General features: G+C 40.4%; 1 protein-coding gene across 9 annotated transcripts in view; it reads left to right on the plus strand.

Annotated features, from left to right (window-relative positions):
- Positions 1 to 17,713, plus strand: part of GREB1L (GREB1 like retinoic acid receptor coactivator) — a 127,939-nt gene that overhangs the window by 34,824 nt on the left and 75,402 nt on the right. The gene's annotated exons all lie outside the window — the stretch shown is intronic.

Consider the following 17,713-nt stretch of genomic DNA (forward strand, 5'->3'; position numbering starts at 1 on the left):
GTGTGTGAAGTTCTTGCCACTCACTTGACAACACAGAATGCTCAGCCAAGAGGCAGACAGCTTCTTCCCTACTGCGGGGAACTTGCTATTGGCTGGCCTGGGCATTTGTAGGGTTACAGTTTACAATCTTTATTTATTTCCAGCCCCCTAATTTTGACTCTGCATTCCCAGCCTGGAACAAGTCTTATGCCAATAGTGTGGGAATGCGATCCAGAAACAAAAGCATTGCTATTTCTGGCAGCAAATAAGGTGGCTTGGGCATGAGGAAAAGCAGCTTCTTTTGATAGCCCATACTGAGGGAGAGGGGAAGAAAGAGGAAAGCAGTCTTACCCTTATCTTTATATCCCTTAAAGCAAGATATACAGTATGGGTGCTTCGCATTTCTTCTGTGTGAGATAGCTGTGGAAGGATCCTAGAGATAAATATTTGGGGAGCAGGACAGCTGCAATAGATAGATTGCTCAAGTGGACACACCAAGCAAATCTGCTAGCAGAGTTAGAGGTTTTTCTCTCTGCTTATGGGGTGTATGGTCTCTAGCTTATTGGCTTGAGTAAAATATGTATCTAATAATTTATAATTACTTTGAGAGTTACTTTCTATCAATTATGATTTCGTTTGCTCCTACTTCATGGCTGTACCCAAGAGTACAGAACTTCAAAATCTTGTCTGTTCTTCTCAGTTCTGCATGCTTTCAGTTTTGTTATGCTTTGACTGGAAATTAGTAGATAATAAAACAAGTTTAGGGCTTTTTCTTTTTTCATTTCTGACCTTACACATAACAGAAGCATCAACAGCTGTGGCCATGATTCTTCTGGGACCCAGAAGTGCAGGCAGGTGTGAGGTAACATAGATGATGATTCTGCCCTCTTGGACATTTTCTGCTGTTGTGACATATGGCTGTGTGGTCAATTACATTTCTTCAGTTAAATTATACTTAATGCTTACATTTGCATAAAATACCAGTAAAGTGATGGCAAGGTCTTTCTCCAGGTTGTGGCCTGCAGTATTCTCTGCAGTAACGGAACATAGTTTCTTAGTCTGACATAAGCAGTGTTTGAACTTAGAGACAGTTCCAGGCTGCTTGGTGTCCCCTAAAATATCACACAGTTTGTGGAAAGAACACTGCATTCATTCTTTGAACAGCTAACTTTACTGAATTGATTTTATACATCGTAGAAATGGTGACCAGACCCTCTGGTGTAACTGAGCAGAGAGAACTGTTCAGGGCCAGACAGCATGAGCAATTATTTTTAAGGGGGAGTTGGGTAAGTCTCCATCTAAACACTCAAGAATGAAATCGGACAGATAAACCCAGGGTTACTCAGTTCCCATGTCTTGAATGAAGCTGTCTTTCTTGGCAGCCTCAGAGAACACAGACTGCTGTAGGCTTTTCTTTGGTGGTTACATTTGTGAGACAGAGGACTGTACAGGCTATGGCTCAATTACATTTGAAATAGGTCACCAGGAATTGAATCAGACATCCCTGACTGCAGTAGTTGCCAGAGTGCCATTCCCTGATCCTCTCTGATCCAGACCAAGAGTTGTCAAGGAATTAGGGCGTTAAAAGAAGTGTATAACACCATTTTCCCCCTCTCTGTGAGTGCATAAATGGGCATATAGTTATAGCTAAGTCTTTGCTTTATGTTTTTCTTGGGAAAGGTGAGGGAGATGAGTGGAAGGGAAATAAAAGATAAGTACAATTATATGAAACGTGCATATAATAAGAATGTATGCATATATATGAGTAAAATAGCATTTTGCCTAGTAAATACATGTTTTTGAGAAGTATTCAGAATTTCTTTCTTTCTTTCTACACATGAGGATATCTGTGGTGGATTACAACAAATCACCTCCCTCAAAGATGCATTACTAGAGTGGAGCTCAGTTGGGTATGTAGTATATAGTATCCTCCTTTAAAAAGGCATTTTTAATTGTTTTCCCTTTAAAAGAGGAAATGCCTCTCAATTTTCACAAGTAAATATGTTACAACTTGGGAAAAGTAGGAAAAGAGGAGGCAATTGAACTGTGTAATAAGAAAAACATTAGTTAGGAATCTCTAGCAGGCCTGTGAATGGGAGAGAAGGAAAGGAGACCTGGGTGTGCAATCCTGCTCACAAAGGAGAGTGAGAGTGGAAGCAACCATCATTTAGAAAGCACAATATGCTTACAACTTTTATTTCAAATTTCTCTGCTTTCAATGCACTGTAATGCTGACTGTCTCTACCACTTTTCTGGATTTTAAATCAGACCTGTGTAATTAGCTAACTTTACTTATTAGCCTGAGCTGACTCTAGCCACACAATGGTTGAATCGGTTGCCATTATATTTGTTTAACTGCTCTAAAGTAAGTTTCCAACAATAGGTTCCTGCACTTAAATAGCACTGTGAGCACTGGTGCCCTATCAATCATTCAGGCCTTTCCCTCCTGCTGTCGGCTCTGATAGACAGATCTGCTGATGTGGGTACTCTGGAAGAAGAGATCAGGAAGAAGGGATGATGGATAAAGACCATCTCCTGTCTTGAGAGGAAATCAGAAAAATCCTTTCTTTCGCTGTCAATAAGCTGCTTTGTCAAGGTGTCACAAGATTAATTATGCTCATGCAAGCAGTGAGAACTTTTCCCCCTCTCATTTTGGTGTAATAGGGTGGCATTCTTCTGAACTGTGACAGAATTGCAAAGAAAGAGGCTTAAGAGATTTCAGTGCTGTAACATCACTGTCCTGTAAGCATTTGTAAAGCTCTTAGGCATACAACCCTGGTACTGTGAGGTTCTGCCAGTAATTGATTGATCAAAGTATTTGTTTCAGGTGCAGTATGGACTTGATCCCACGAAACACGTGGTGCTAATCGAACTGCAGGCTGTCAGACTGTGGGTTTGTTTAGGTTTTTAAAGATCAAACTTTCAAAAGCCTTTCTATGACTTAACCATGAATGCAAAAGCGTGCAACTGTGTGTTAGTTTCTGAAATTATACATTTTCACTAAAAGGGGAAATCTCTCATAAATGATTGTGGAATATTTTCTTATTGGATCTGTAGAATTATGTTTGGTATTTTATTTTACCATTGCCCTTCTGCATGTTTTGAATAAACAAAGCGTAGAATACAATAAAAATGGAATGATCTGACATTTTAAATTAGTCTTTTAGCAGATCAATACAATGAGTTAACTTGAATTCTGAATAGAATAGATTGAAGTTAATTAAAAAAAAAAAAGTACTTAAAAATCAGGGACCTGGGGAAAAAACGCCTCCCTAAAATGTGAGGCCATTTTGACTTTGTTACTTGAGATAGTAAGCAAGCTCTTGAAATGTTGCAGAAATTAGATCAGTGAAAGGACTCCTTTCTGTGACTTAGTCCTGTGGTCAGATGGAAAGCATTTTTTGTAATTTGTTGGTTTATATGTACTTACGTATTACTTAGGAGGTAAGTTTTAAATTAGTAAAAGAGAATTGGAGACTTACACAGCTGCATCAGTTCTTTCAGCTGAGTGTCTCTGGAATAGGTTTTCTGTTTTTAATGTTTGCGGCGCTATTCTATGAAACGGAGTGTATTTTTTGTATTGAGTTTTCAATTTTTAATGTTTAATGTTGATGCTCCTGTGCACCTTCCCTTCAAATTAATGTCACTTTAAAACTGTTGAACTCTAATATATGATAACTAAAATCGTAACTAAACCAGCATTTTCAACATGGATGTGCCTGACCTTGAAATGCTGCTGTTAAAAGCTAATGCTGTTAAATTGCATGCCAAATTAACCCTCATTTCCAAATGCTTTGTGCGTGTGTTTCCTGTAGGATATATTGGCTTTGATCCTACAAAGCAACGCTTCTTTTACAATCGGTTATTTTTTAATGAAGGAAAATCAATGAACAAGTTTCAGTGTCTGATTTCAATGGCAGCAAAATGAAATGGGTATTTTTGCATCCCCCTACCACATTTATTGTATTGAATTCCTGATGTGAATCGTTGCATTGGTGGGGAGGTAACACTTACTTACAGCTTGAAACTTTATTTTTACGTATGTAAACCTCTATAAGGATCACAAGTTCACATGAGAAAAGCACAGGAAAATGAATAATGGAATGGACAAGGAATAGCTTCCTTGCAGCTTATTTATATATTTATTAAGTCTTTTTTTTTTTTTTTTTAGTCTGACTTGAGATGAACATTACTTGTCTCACAAATAGCGTTTTCCTGAAACATTCAAACTTGTCCATCTTGGAGTACACTTTTATTTTATTCAGAAGTTACATTGCAGAATTTATTGTGAATTCAGAAGTTAGATTGCAGGACCATACACAATCTCTTTTTTCACTTGCATGTTTTGAGGAATATGGCCTTGGTGTGGCCTATGAATTTGACAGGAGATAGGGATCTCCCTTCCTGGCCTGGTGGCCCTGCGTGCATAGCCCAGTGGTGCGAATTGCCACTGAAATGGAACAAGCAGCTGTAGAAATAATTCACATAGCAATAACTGGCTTCTGCTAGTTTTTGTCTGCTGACGACATGACGGCATGTTTTCGTTTTGAATTGAAAGGGCATCTTTCAGACGAACCATCGTCTGCATGAATTCATTTGAAGGGGATATTATCATCCTGTGTGAACTTTGGAGGGAAGCACTCACAGGTCATAAAGTGAATCACCCACCTCCCTGTGCTCTAGCAGAAGCCCTGACCTGTCTCTGCTGTGAGGACATTCAGCTGTCAGCTCAGCATGTTGAGAGCAGACGGTATCCTCCCTCTCACATCCCTTCTCCCCCTGAGCCTGCCCTGCCAGCAGTGGCAAAGCCTACCTCTCTGATGGCCCTTTGGGACAGTTGTGGTCTTTCACTGGGGAGGAATCACAGATTTTCACCTCCCACCTTCTCTGTGTTGAGCCCTTGTTCGCTGACTTGAGCAAACAGAACCTAGTGCCTGCCCTGTGTTTTCTGTGCCTTGATTGTGTTACCTTTCTTTTTTTTGCATTCCTCTGCTTGTGTTGTCTTGTCTTTATAGCATCGAATTTAAGCTCTTTATCTTCTCTTTCAAGGCCCTCAAATCCCTGAGGTTTTTTCTTTCCCATTATCTGCCCCCTGTCTTTCCTTGTTATTGAGATGTCAGCCCCGGACCCATTCAGCCTGCAGTGCCTAATGGGGCAGACACAGCTGACCTTGATCTAGGGCCATGCTGGCTCTGGACTTGGATTTTTGTGTTAGCCGGTACAGTTCTCTGCCCGTTCCTCTGGGCTTGGGGGTGCTTGCATTCCAGTGAAAGTGCTGAGTAGGATGAAGAGCCCAATGTTTTCTCCAGAGAAGTCTAGAGGCTGGGTTTAGAGCTGGTATGGACCATGGGGTTTTACAGCACTGTGGGTGGAAGCGCAGAGAGGCCTTCGCTCTGGGGGAGTGGTGCTCCTGAGGGAGCTGGTGGCGGTGGCAGCGCCAGAGGGGGTGGCCGGAGAAGGGATCTGGAGGTCTCAGCCAGCTAACTCTGCTCTCACTATCTCTAGCTTTTGTCTTAAAATTCCTCTCTGAGGAGCAAAAATAGGATGCTGGGGTATACCCAAGGATACTGTTGTATTGTATCTGAAGGAACCTTAGGAGGCTGCTGGCAGGGAGAAGTAGAGGCGAAAGCTTTGTTACCGTTTCAGCAGCATCTCTGAGAATTTAAGAGAAAATGAGTTCTGCTGAAGTGACCTCTTTTTCACCTCTCTCTGGCTTTTGAAAAGCCTGTGTTCCCTGAGTCATCCACACAAACACTTACCCAAATAATGAAAAATCCAAGTGCACGTGCTCCAAGGGACAGTTCAGCATTGCTGCTGTTATGTTAGATGGCTGTAGTTCGTATGGAAAATTGATATATTTTTTTTTCCCATTTCAGTAACTTTAAAACACTCACAATCTACCTGAAGGAAAATACAGCAACTCCTAAATAACAAATGAACAGCTTTTTGAAGCTGAGAACTTTAGTGTTACCCTCCTTTTGCATGTTTTCTTGTAACTAAGGGTTTTGTTGAAACCTAAAAAATATCTTAAAAGGGACAAAGTATCTGATCTTGCAAAGACCTGTACATTTCTGTAGGAGTACCAGGAAATGGCAGATGATGATTTTTCTTTTTCAAAATTAGATCTCCAACAGACTAAATATGAGCTTGAAAATAGAGTGTTCTGGGAAGGCAGTGAACTTGAGAAAAAGAGGCAATTTAATAGGAATGTTTTAACCTTGCTTTTAGCACAAAGTATTTTTGTTACGCTTGCTGACCTGATTGCTTCAGTGTCATTGCAGAGTATATTTTCTTTGATTTTTGTTGTTGTTGTTGTTCACATATTTATGGAGGAGTAATCTGTATGCTACTTTTGCTTGATATCTAATGTCAGATAAAACAGTTGAGTCTCTGCTTTCCTACAGAGAGTATTTCCATATGTTATTTCTTGCAGTTTTAGAAAGATAAGAACTACTGTTTTTCTGCTTTAGTAGATGAATAGCTGTGAACGGCACCTTGCAATAAAGTCAGTGTTTCAGTGCTGTTCCCATTAGATCTTTTGTATTTATCAGGAAGGAATCCCTGAGCACAGGTTTGTTTTCTGTGCAAACACTGGGAGAATGTGGGGACCAACAAGGTTGAGCTGACCCTACGTGCTGGTCTGTTCTGTGCAGCTGACTGACATGTTTCAAAGGTTAAGCTAACTGGGGATGAAATGTAATCAGTAGCGTGCTGGATCCTTTCCAGATCACAGTGGAGGGGTGCAATAACCAGCACTGTTAGCTTTGGGAGAGCAAGAGAGACAGAGGTCATTACCTGTGAGCATAAGGAACCAACTGTCTTCTCTGTTGCCTCCCACGTTCGTTTATTTAAATCTTATCAGGAATTGTTATCCTGCTGGACTCTGGTTTTCCAAAAAGAAAAACGGCTGTTTATCCTTCGTACACTGTAATTTTCATCTTTCTGCTGTTTCTTGGAGTTTCCCCAAGATCTCAAACCCTGTCATTAGTTGGGATTTAAAACAATGCTCAGGAAAGTGGGAAAAGCTGCAAGTAAAACAGTTGCTGCTTTTCACATGGAAGCCAAAGATAGGCCAGGGTAAACCAGACAGTACTCTAATTAGAGAATTGTAGTGCACCAGTAGAGGGAGATGCTCTTGGTAAAGTTCCGTTCTTTCAATAGCTAGTAGCTAGGAAGGAGTTGATATGATTGGAAGCTGGTGAGGGATGGAGAGCAAGAATCATGGAATCCTTAGAGTTAGAAGAGATTTTTAAAGGTCATCTGGTCCAACTCCCCTGAAATGAACAGGGACACCACAGCTATATCAGGTTGCCCAGGGTCTGTTCCAGCCTCACCTTCAAAGTCTCCAGGGATGGCACATCAACCACATCTCTGGGCAGCTTGTTCCAGTGCCTCAGCACTCTCACTATAAAATACTTCTTTCTTACATCCAATCAAAATCTCCTCTCTTTTAGTTTGAAATCATTTCCCCTTGTTCTATCACAATAGACCTGGGTAAAGAATGTTCCCTTCTTTCTTATAGCTCCCTTTTAGATACTGAAAGGCTACTATCAGGACTTCCTAGAGCCTTCTCTCCTCCAGGCTGAACAGCCCCAGCTCTCTCAGCCTGCCTTCATAGGAGAGGTGTTCCATCCCTTGCATTGCTTTCTTGGCCATCCTCTGGACGTGCTCCAGCAGGTCCATGTGTCTCCTGGACAGAGGACTGGATCTGGATCTGCATCTGGATGCAGTGCTCAGGTGAGGCCTTTTGTGCAGAGATTACCTCCCTCATCCTGCTGGCCTTACTGCTTTTGATGCATGGGATATGATTGGTTTTCTGGGCTGTGAGGGCACATTGCTGGCTCATGTCCAGCTTCTCATCCACCAGTCCCCTGGGTCTTTTTTGGCAGGGCTGCGCTCAATCCTTTCTTCCCCCAGCTTGTATTGGTAGTGAGGGTTGTGTTGACCCAGGTACAAGACTTTGCATTTGAATTTGTTGAACCTCATGAGGTTCAACCTCACGTGGGCCCACTGCTCAAGTCTATCTATGTCCTTCTGGATGATATCCAATCCCTTTGCTGACACCCCCACAGTTTGGTGTCATCAGCAAACTTGCTGAGGGTGCAGTTTACCCTACTGTCAGTGTCACTGATGAAGATATTAAAGAGATCAGTCCCAGCACTGATCTCTGGGAGACACCGCTCATCACTGATCTCCATCCAGACATGACCATTCACCTCCACTCTGTGGACTTGGTCCTACAATCCACTGAACAATCCCCCCATCAAATCCATATCTTTTTAATTTGAAGAGAAGGATGCTGTGGGGTACCGTGTCAAAGTCCTTTCTGAAGTCCAGATAGGTGACATCAATGGCTCTTCCCTTGTCCACTGTTGCAGTGACCCATCATAAAAGGCTGCTAGTTTGGTCAAGCAGGATTTGCCCTTGGTGAAGCCATAACGGTTCTCCCATATCACCTCCCTGTCTTCCATGTGCCTTAGCATCAGTTCCAGGAGGATCTGCTCCATGAACTTTCCCAGCAGAGAGGTGAGACTGACAGGTTTGTATTTCCTGCAGTCATCCTTTCTACCCTTTTTAAAAATGGATGTAATGTTGCCTTTTCCAGTCACCAGAGACTTCACCTGATCGCAATTTTCGGATATCATTGAGAGTGACTTGGTGATTACATCAGCTAATTCTGTCAGGACTCTTGGATTCATCTCATTGGGATCCCTAGGCGTATCAATGTTCAGGTTCTGCAGGTGATCACAAACCTGATTTTCACTTCTAGGGACGTTGCTTCCTCAACCCTCTCCTACCAAACTGAATATTTCAGGGCTGTGCAACGAGTAGTTATCAGAGAAGACTAAGGCAAAAAAATTTTTAAGTACCTCAGCCTTTTCCATTGTTACCAGTTTGCCTGTGTCACTCAGTAGGGGGGATTCTCACTCCTGGACTTTCCTTTTCTAGTTGAGGTACCTGTAGAAGCCTTTCTTGTTCTTGGCATCCCCTGCAAGATTTAGTTCAAGCTGGGTGTTGGCTTTCCCAGCCCCACCCCTACACAACCTAGCAGCTTCTGTATACTCTTCCCACAGTACCTGTCCCTGTTTTCACTGCCTGTGCATTTTCTTCTCACTCTTCAGTTTGAACAGCAGGTCCCAGCCATGCCAGACTCTTGCCTTCTGACTTTCCTGACTTGGTACACCTGGGGTTGGAGAGTTCTTCTGTGCTGAGGAAAGCTTCCTTAAAGATTTGCCTGCTCTGCTCTACACCCTGACCCATGAGGACAGATTCCCGGGGTGTTTTGTTGACTAACTCTCTGAAGAGCTGGAATTTAGCTTTCCTAAAATTTGGCATCATGATTTTACTCTTTGCCTGTTTCATATTCCTCTAGAGCATGAACTCAACCATAGCATGGTCACTACAGCCCAGGCAGTGGGCTGTGGAATGGGGGGAGGTGGAACAGAAGCAATAAAGCAAAGATAGCATCTCTGAGAAATCATTTCCTCTTTCTTCGTATCCTCAACCACCCTTTTTTTTCAGCTCCATCTCAGTATTTTCGATCTTCTGCATTCTGATCTGTGGTAAGAGTCTGTTCTGAGTATCAGATAAAGAGGCTTCCTAGAAGGCACCAGAAGTGTGCAGCATATGGTGGGGAAGTACTGCTTATTGTCACATTAGGGATTTCAGGGTTGACAGGCAGTGAAGCTAGGATTTTTCCCTACTTAGCTTGTACACAACCTGTTCTCAGAAACTGTCTGTACAATAAGAATCTACTAAGCAGAGAACAAAAAATTGCCTTCTTTTTGAATTCGTTGAAAAGGTTCCCACTCTGCAAAGCATGTTGTTTTCTTTATAGAGCAGTGTATGAATATGGCCTTGAAAGCCAATACATGTAGCAGCAATGAAGCTTTTTCTCTGAAAGAAAAAGGAGGCAGATGGAGGATGTACGTTTCACAGCAAATGAGACCTATTAGGCCTGCAGAAAGGATTAGATTAATAAGTGTCTTTGTATATAGTCCTGATTTTTATGTTATAATTAACAGCTGGAAATATGAAAGCCTTTTCCAGGATCTCTCTGAGTGTTTCAGTTCATGCATTTTGCAGTGCTCACTAAAGAAGCGCTGACTAAAACAGAGGTCTGTACTAGTTAATAGGAAGATAGGCTCTATCCTAAGGAGTTCTGATGGTTGGTTATGATGCCAGAAGAAGAAAATGTTATTATTTCCACCTTTATTAGACTGTGGAGAACATAATCACAGGTAGAAAGAACCTCCTTATCAGTATTGCCATCCCTTGCTACTCTCCTATACTTCAAGCACAGAACAAACTCTTCCTTATTTCTGAATCTTCCAGACAGAGGGATCTCTCTATTTCAGTGTGTGAGAGAAAGAACAGGGTGTTTTCTTCCTATTTGCTTTTCTTATAAAATTCTTCTTGAAAGGCCTTTTATTTCCCAAACTGTTTTTTTTTCCTCTATGCTAGAGCACTGGAGATGTGGCAGGACTGAGCAAAATCACTGTCTTGTGAAACCTGAGTATTTGTCCTTCCCAGTCCTGTGCCTTTCACTTAGGCCTTTGTCTATGCTAGATTTCTTGAGTGCTCAAAGAGCAATGTGTTTGGTTTCACAACAAGCTTAAAATAAGTTTCAACATCCATTTTCAGAAATACTCCTTTTACCAAGCAGTGTCTAAATTAGACATAATATCTGTTTAGATACAGTTTCTTCTCTACTAAGATAGCTCTTCTAGTGTATGTTATTTGTAACCCAAGTTTACTGTCACTTCCGGTAGCTTTCTAGGCTTTACAGAGGTCCTTGTTTGGAGGGCTTTTGAACAAAACCAGTTTAATATGAAAGAGGTTTTAGACTCCAACTGCGCTCTTAGAGGATTTGATCAACACAAATAGTGAAGATGCCATGACCTTCTTGCAGTTATCCCACGTCTGAGAGGAACACATCAGTTTGCCAGTGGGAGTCTTCCTTCTGGAGGCTTCTTGCCAGCTCTGCTGAGGAACTTCAGGAACAAGAAACCTAATCTCTTCCACCTCCAAGATGTTCAGTCAGCTGTCCAAAGTGGGGTGAGGGAAGACTGGTGAGTCAGGTGCTCACCCCTATGGAAAAATATCTAGAATTCCTCACAGACACAAGGACTTTCAACATTAGAATTTTTAGGAAGATGTGGCTATGTATGTCTTTCTGCACAAGCAACGGCAGTTAAGCAGCAAGTCCAAGAGTTTCTCTTTTGCTGGATTACCACCGTGCTGAAAGAACCCAAAGGTTCTTGCTTAGAAAATAATGTTGCTTAGAAAAGCCCTTTGTAAATGAAACGGGATCTGCTTGAATTAAGAATCTAAAGATTACTTCTAATATTCTGGGCTAATTAGCTTGCCTTTTTGTTTAGGGTGCTCTGACACTTTTATAAGAAAGGTACTTTGAAAAGATCGCTTTAGTGTCCATGGTTGCCAGCAGAGACTGTGTTGTCCTTCAGCAGAGTAAAGGCTACCTGGATTGAAGTGGATCGTTCTATATGATTACTGGCAGCATCCACCTTTAGGTTCAGACTGATGGCTGTAAATATAAACATTTTGGTTTGACTCGGCAGAAAGTGTTTTTCTGAATGATGAGAGGTGGAATCTCTGAGTTTCAGTTTGATTTTCCTTCTCCTTAGCATAGGGATTCAAGATGAGCCTGGTGCATGACAGCATCTGGTGCTTTCCCTGCACATAGATTTACACAGCATGTACGTTTGCACGTTACTTTTTTTTTTTTAAATTCTGCTTCCTTCATGACACTCCTTACATCTTCCCCTGCATTTTTATTTCTGTGAATTCATAAAGGCACATTTAAGCCTATTTTGGATAAGAAGTTAACTTTGAATGCACAGTAATAGAGTAGGTCTTCTGCTCTGTCAATATTCTGTCTCCCCGGTTGTACCTGCAGTATTTTTGCTGCAGTGCAGAGCCATGGTGATGTCCCACAGCAGAGCAGTTTGGGACCATGGAAAATCACTCTTGCACAGTATCCATTCTATGCCATTGGACTGTTTTTCTTGTGTTTTTGTTCTTGTCTTGATATCAGTATGCTGGTACCAGTGTCATCAGAGGATGTCCTTACTGTGAAATGAGATGTCTGTATCATCTTCCTCTTTTCAGATATGTTTCGTGTGTTATTGCAAAGCCATCAGGTAACAGTGTCTTTGCAGAGTCTTTATGGGATGCCTCGATAGCAGGCTCTCCTTGTCAATATATACTGAAATTTGTACCTGGACAGAGTCTCTGTTAGGGCTTTATGCTATCTCTGACTTCTCCAGGCTATTTTTTCAGAGTACATTCACCATGCTTCCCCCTGAGAAGAAGCTGTGGATGCATATGCTTATGAAATCCTGAATCTGAATCTGGCAGGTTAGTTGTTGTGTCTCGGCAAAAGAAGGATAGGAAATTTCTCTGTGTGAAACGAAGGATGATTCTTCTCTGTGTGCCAGATTTCTGCATGTCCTGCTGCCCACAGGAGATGCACAGCACACAGCTGGCAAGCCAGAATGTTCTCTGTGCTCCTTATAGATAGTTCATAGCACGGCAGTTCACTCTCTAGGAAAGAAAGCAAAATACCTGCATTTCTTTTCAGCATATTTAATTCTTCATTGTGTTCTGGGTAAGACACAAAATTGTGGCAATTTTTCTGAGTTTAGCCTGAAAACTTTACTTTCTCTAATATCTGTATATCTGTACAGACCTCTGTGCTTTGATTTTACAGTTTTTTTTGTAGAGATAGAAGTATGCCCAGACCTGTTTCAGGATAAAAGTCCTTCGAATGGTCCCCTTCTGATAAGGCATGTAATACAACTCTTTTTTTTTCCTGCGATGAGAGTGAGCAAGTGAGACACGTATGTGTGCAACACAGGAACCTTCTCATGGGGTGACATGAGGATATTTGTGGTATACGCCTTCTCTGCACGTGGCTCTTACATACAGGTAGAACTAATAAATCTTCTGTTCGCTTTGCCTAATAAACGTAGCAATCTTTCAACGGAAATCTGTACAGCAGATTTAAAAAGCATTATTAAATCTCTAAAAAGTCACAAGGATTCAAAGGCAGAGAGGCTCGTTTACCTCTTTATGTTGCATCGAGGAATGCGTTGTTTCAGGAGCTTGGCTGTGCTGCTGCACTGCCTCGGCTTCATTGCTTCAGATGTCACTTGAAGCAGGAGCGGTTTTTATAACTACACAGTAAACTCAAGATGGCTTAATGGAAATGATTTCTTCATGTGTCAAAATGACCCCTTTGTTTCTCATTTTACTCTTTTGTTGCCTGCAGCTAATCTGCTTCTGGGTTATCAGATCCAAGCATCTTACAATGCTGACTCTAGCAGTGGTATTCAGCTGGAATGCCGCCTTTTGTTTACTGGTTTTACCAGGCCTCCAGTGCTTTCTTTGGTCATCTGGTGTCTCCACTAATGTGATTTGCACTCCCAGGCTCTGCAGGTAGTCATGGGCTTTTATAAGGGAATTAGAGGAAGGCCTGCCACCCTGGTTGCTAATGAATCCACAGGGTATTTCTTGTTTATGTTTTGTTTTTTCGGCTTTTTTTTGGGGGGGAGGGAACAGCCTGTGAACTGTTTGTGTTCTTATGCATTTTTTTCCCCTCTGCTCAAACTTCTGCTCTTTAAGTTGCTTTACTTGGCTCTGGTGGCATTCATGTTTTAAATGAAATTCCAAATTTTGTTGATCAGAATGTGCTTTTTATTTTATTTTACTTTACTTTATTTTCAGAACTTATAAATAAATAAAAATAAGCAGCTACACAAAATACTCAAAGCTTCCTTATAACAAAAAGAAACAGAAGTTGTTCCTTGTGCTACTGAATGTAGAATTGAGAAAGACAACTGCCTTCCTTCAAGAAAATTGTGTCAATTAAAATAGCAAATGTGATAAACAAGAAAGTTGAAGTGTTTTATTAATTGTGCTGCAGCTGGAATTGTAACTCTTGCAAGCACACCAGAGTTAGACCTAAGTTGAGAAACACTATCAGTGCAGTCTGTTTGTTCTGAGCAAGTGAAGGGCATAGTTGACATAGTCAAATAAATATTCTATTAGACTTTGCAAAAGCATGTAGATCTGAGATTTTTTTTAAGTATGAAAAATATATATGCACATATTTATATATATGAAATATATATATATATATGCACACACACACACACACATATATATACACACAGTGAGAATATATGCTTCAACATTTTGTACTTATTTTCTAAAGTAGAGGTGAGTTTCAGGCTCTGAGGAGTTAAGCTGGCAGGAATGTCAAATCTGAGTAAGTTGCCATTCAGTCTATATCCACAACCTCCTACTTAACTATCCTTGTTGATCTGAGTGGGGACTAATAGAGTGATTAGGGTTTTTTTTTTATTAGGCCTACTATTTTGTTACGGCCAGCATTTGGCTTGCACAAAAACAAGCACAATGTCAATGTTTTTCAGGCTTCCTGCTAGTCTAATTAAGACAGGACCTACAGTGACAGGATCTGCGTATTTTTTTTATCTCTTTGTAAAATATTTTTATTTGTTTTTGTTGCTTTAGAATGGAAGATACCGAATCTGTGATAAAAGCAAAAGGATTTTGGAAATAAATGGGCCCTTTTCGGAAGATAATAGTGAATCTATTTATCCGAGTCTGAAGAATTTAGAGTGATAAGAGTTGTCTCACTGATATGTGACTTGAAGGGTTGAATCTTTAGAAGACAGCTTTATAAATACTAAAACACACAGGCATGTTTCAGTGCCCTTCCTTCGTGCTATTCTGTGATGCTGACGCTTCAGAATTTATTGTGATGTTGGAGGAGGTTATGTTTCATTATTTCATGAATGTATATTTATATTTTTAACGCATAACCTGAATATTGGAGCATTAATTTCTGTTCAAAGAATTGCAGTAATGTCGAGTTGATGTTTGTACTTCAGAAAATGTGTAGAAATTCAGGTGCAGGTTTTTCAATAATGGCCATGTTAAGCGAGAGTCTGTCGGTTGAGTTTTACCAAGCTGACAGCAGTGCTGAAAGTCCTTGTGACCCAGAAGTTTGTGACCCATGAAATCTCCGTTTTCCTTCTATTGGTAATGTATCCTGAAGTATAGAGGACTGAAAAATGCATACTGTGTGACCCAATGCACTGATTATGTACAAGTGGGAAAATTATTTTGAGCATTTTGCCGAAAATGTCTTTGATACAAACAGATGGAAGGGGTAGGATTAACTTACATTCTTAAGCAAATGTGCTCTCAGCACAAATTCAGTAAGGCAGAAACTGATATTTGCAGGCATTAATGAGGTCTGCTGTATTTTTATTTAAAACGATGATTTCAAATGCTTGGCCATTTTGTTGACTCAGCTTCACGTGCTGCGTATCAGGGAGCAGAAATAAAAAAAAAAGAAATCCTTTATCAATGTACTTGTGTCTGATTGAAGGAGATAAGTGACAGTAAGGAAATGGACAGCATTATTTCTAAAAATGGTAAATATTCCAAGGCTCCTGAAAACGAGCCTTTGGCATGCAGGCAGGCAGATTTTACAGCTCTGTCTAGAGCACAGAAGGAAGATAAATCATGGCCATCCCCCTCTCATTTTTGAAATGGTTCAACCCTGGGGTTTAGCTGAAGGACTTAAGGAGTTTTTGAAGTGCAAATAGACTGGTGAAGGGTAAACCTTTTCAGAGTTTCATTTAGATGGATTTTTTTTTTCTATGTGAATTTCTGGCACCAGCTGAGATCTGGAAGGCCACAGGATTTTTTTGTTTTTGATCAATCAAGCAAGCAGGACTTGCTATGGGGGTGTACATTCTCTGCATACATATTGATCCTATTGTGTTTAGAAGTAGTTAATTTAATCGGGGCTTTTTGAAACCTTCCTCCGTAAGACTTGCATTAATGGAGCTGTCATTTCAAGGTCATGTTTCAGTGTCAATAACTTAATACTAATGGCAGTAGTAGCAATATTTCAGTTATTCTGTGTTAATATTAAATTGTATTAGAACTATTTTTATAAAAAAACTTTAAAAAATAGTTTCAATTGAAGAATGTTATACTCATCAAACGAGACATTTTCAAAGCAGCCTGGTGTAAATATGTCAACGCAAGTAGTTGTGTTACTCTTCACAACTGCTTAGGTCAGGCCGGTGTCCTTTGCCTGATCTGTTGCATAGAAAGTTGGACTCCAAGAACATGTTTTACACCTTGTCCTTTCTTGCAAGAGATTTATAAAGTCAGAGGAATTACTCAGAGCTCCATATTGTAGTTTTGACCTTTTACCTTTCTCTTGGTCTCGTTTACCTAAAAAGATGGACTGCATATTAACTATAAACACTTCTCTCTACTGTGATAAATATTTGGAGTTACAACATGTAAAGATTATCTCTATGATAAGATGGCTATCTGAGTAGGGTAGCATATATTTTGCTGCTTTTGGTCTATACTTGATGCCAAGACCTCAAAGTATTCAGAATACAATTTCAGAGCGATGTGGACTGATCAGGCTGGGCAGTGAGATAGAAAGTAGAGTCTTTTGTGCAGCTGTTTAAGTCATGTCCCAGTATGACAGAGGTTCCTACATTTAAGTTTTTCCCAACCGAGTGGGACGTTATCAAACCTTTTGGTGCAGGGATAATTCAGTGGCTCAGAGTGGGAGAGCAACTGTGAGTTAGAATGCGCCCCTGTTGTTGGGATGCTTCCACAGTTTCTGTTCAAAAAGGACCAAATGTAGCTGATGTTATTTATTTATTTTTTGCAGTTGATATGCAGAGAGACTAACTCAAGTCCTGTCAAAAAATATGGCTGCAGAAGTGCGTATTGCAGTTTTCCCCAGACCTTACATTACACAGAAAACTTTTGGTTAATAGACCTCCTATGCTTTGTGTTACAGCTCTAGCTTTTATGTCCATTAACCTCATGTGCTGTCAATCTCATGTACTGTAATGACGGTTATTTCCTGTAGTGTTTGAAAACCGATCATGAGATGCTGTTTAAAGCTTTCCTGAGAGAGAAGTAGGTTTCTCTGCATGCCACTATAGATGAAGGGATTCTCAGAATTTGTGTCATCACTTTTACTAGGGATGACTAGATACTAGATGCTAATATGCCCTCCTCTTTGTTGAGAAAGAGATTTACAGAACCACCCAGAACTGCTTCTCTCCCACTCAGAAGTCTGTTTGCACCAACTGGATAAAAGACTTCGGGTGCATTTTGAAGCAGAAATTTTTGCTTCAATCTGATTAGATGTGTGAGTTTTAGTTGCAAAATATATCACTCTAATTTTAAAAATTAGTAATAATTTAAATAATATGTGCTCAAATGTCAAAACAGACTTTGCAAATTACAGATTCATCAAGCAGCTGCGATGTTGAAGTAACGTAACTCCCATTAGACTATTTGTTCATCAAGTACACTGGCTTGTACTGTGATTATGAATTCTTGTAGAACTTAACTGAGCAACAGCTGGTCTGTTTACTTCTGTGCCATGTTCCTGAAACTGTTTCCAAACGCCTTCTAAATTTTGTAGGAATTTTTCAACAGTTTTTATACCAAATATCTCTATTCTTTCATTTTGATCACAGGTAAATTTCACAAAATCCTTCCATAGGTTGCTAGGATAAAGAAAGTAAAAAGGCCATCAATGCCACTAACTACAGCTGCAACAAAACACATACTCTTTTTGGCCTTTGATTGTGTCAGATTCCTTTTCTTTGCAATTGTTTTTTTTTTTTTT

The sequence above is a fragment of the Meleagris gallopavo genome, chromosome 3, assembly GCF_000146605.3.
Source record: "Meleagris gallopavo isolate NT-WF06-2002-E0010 breed Aviagen turkey brand Nicholas breeding stock chromosome 3, Turkey_5.1, whole genome shotgun sequence".
Lineage (NCBI taxonomy): Eukaryota > Metazoa > Chordata > Aves > Galliformes > Phasianidae > Meleagris > Meleagris gallopavo.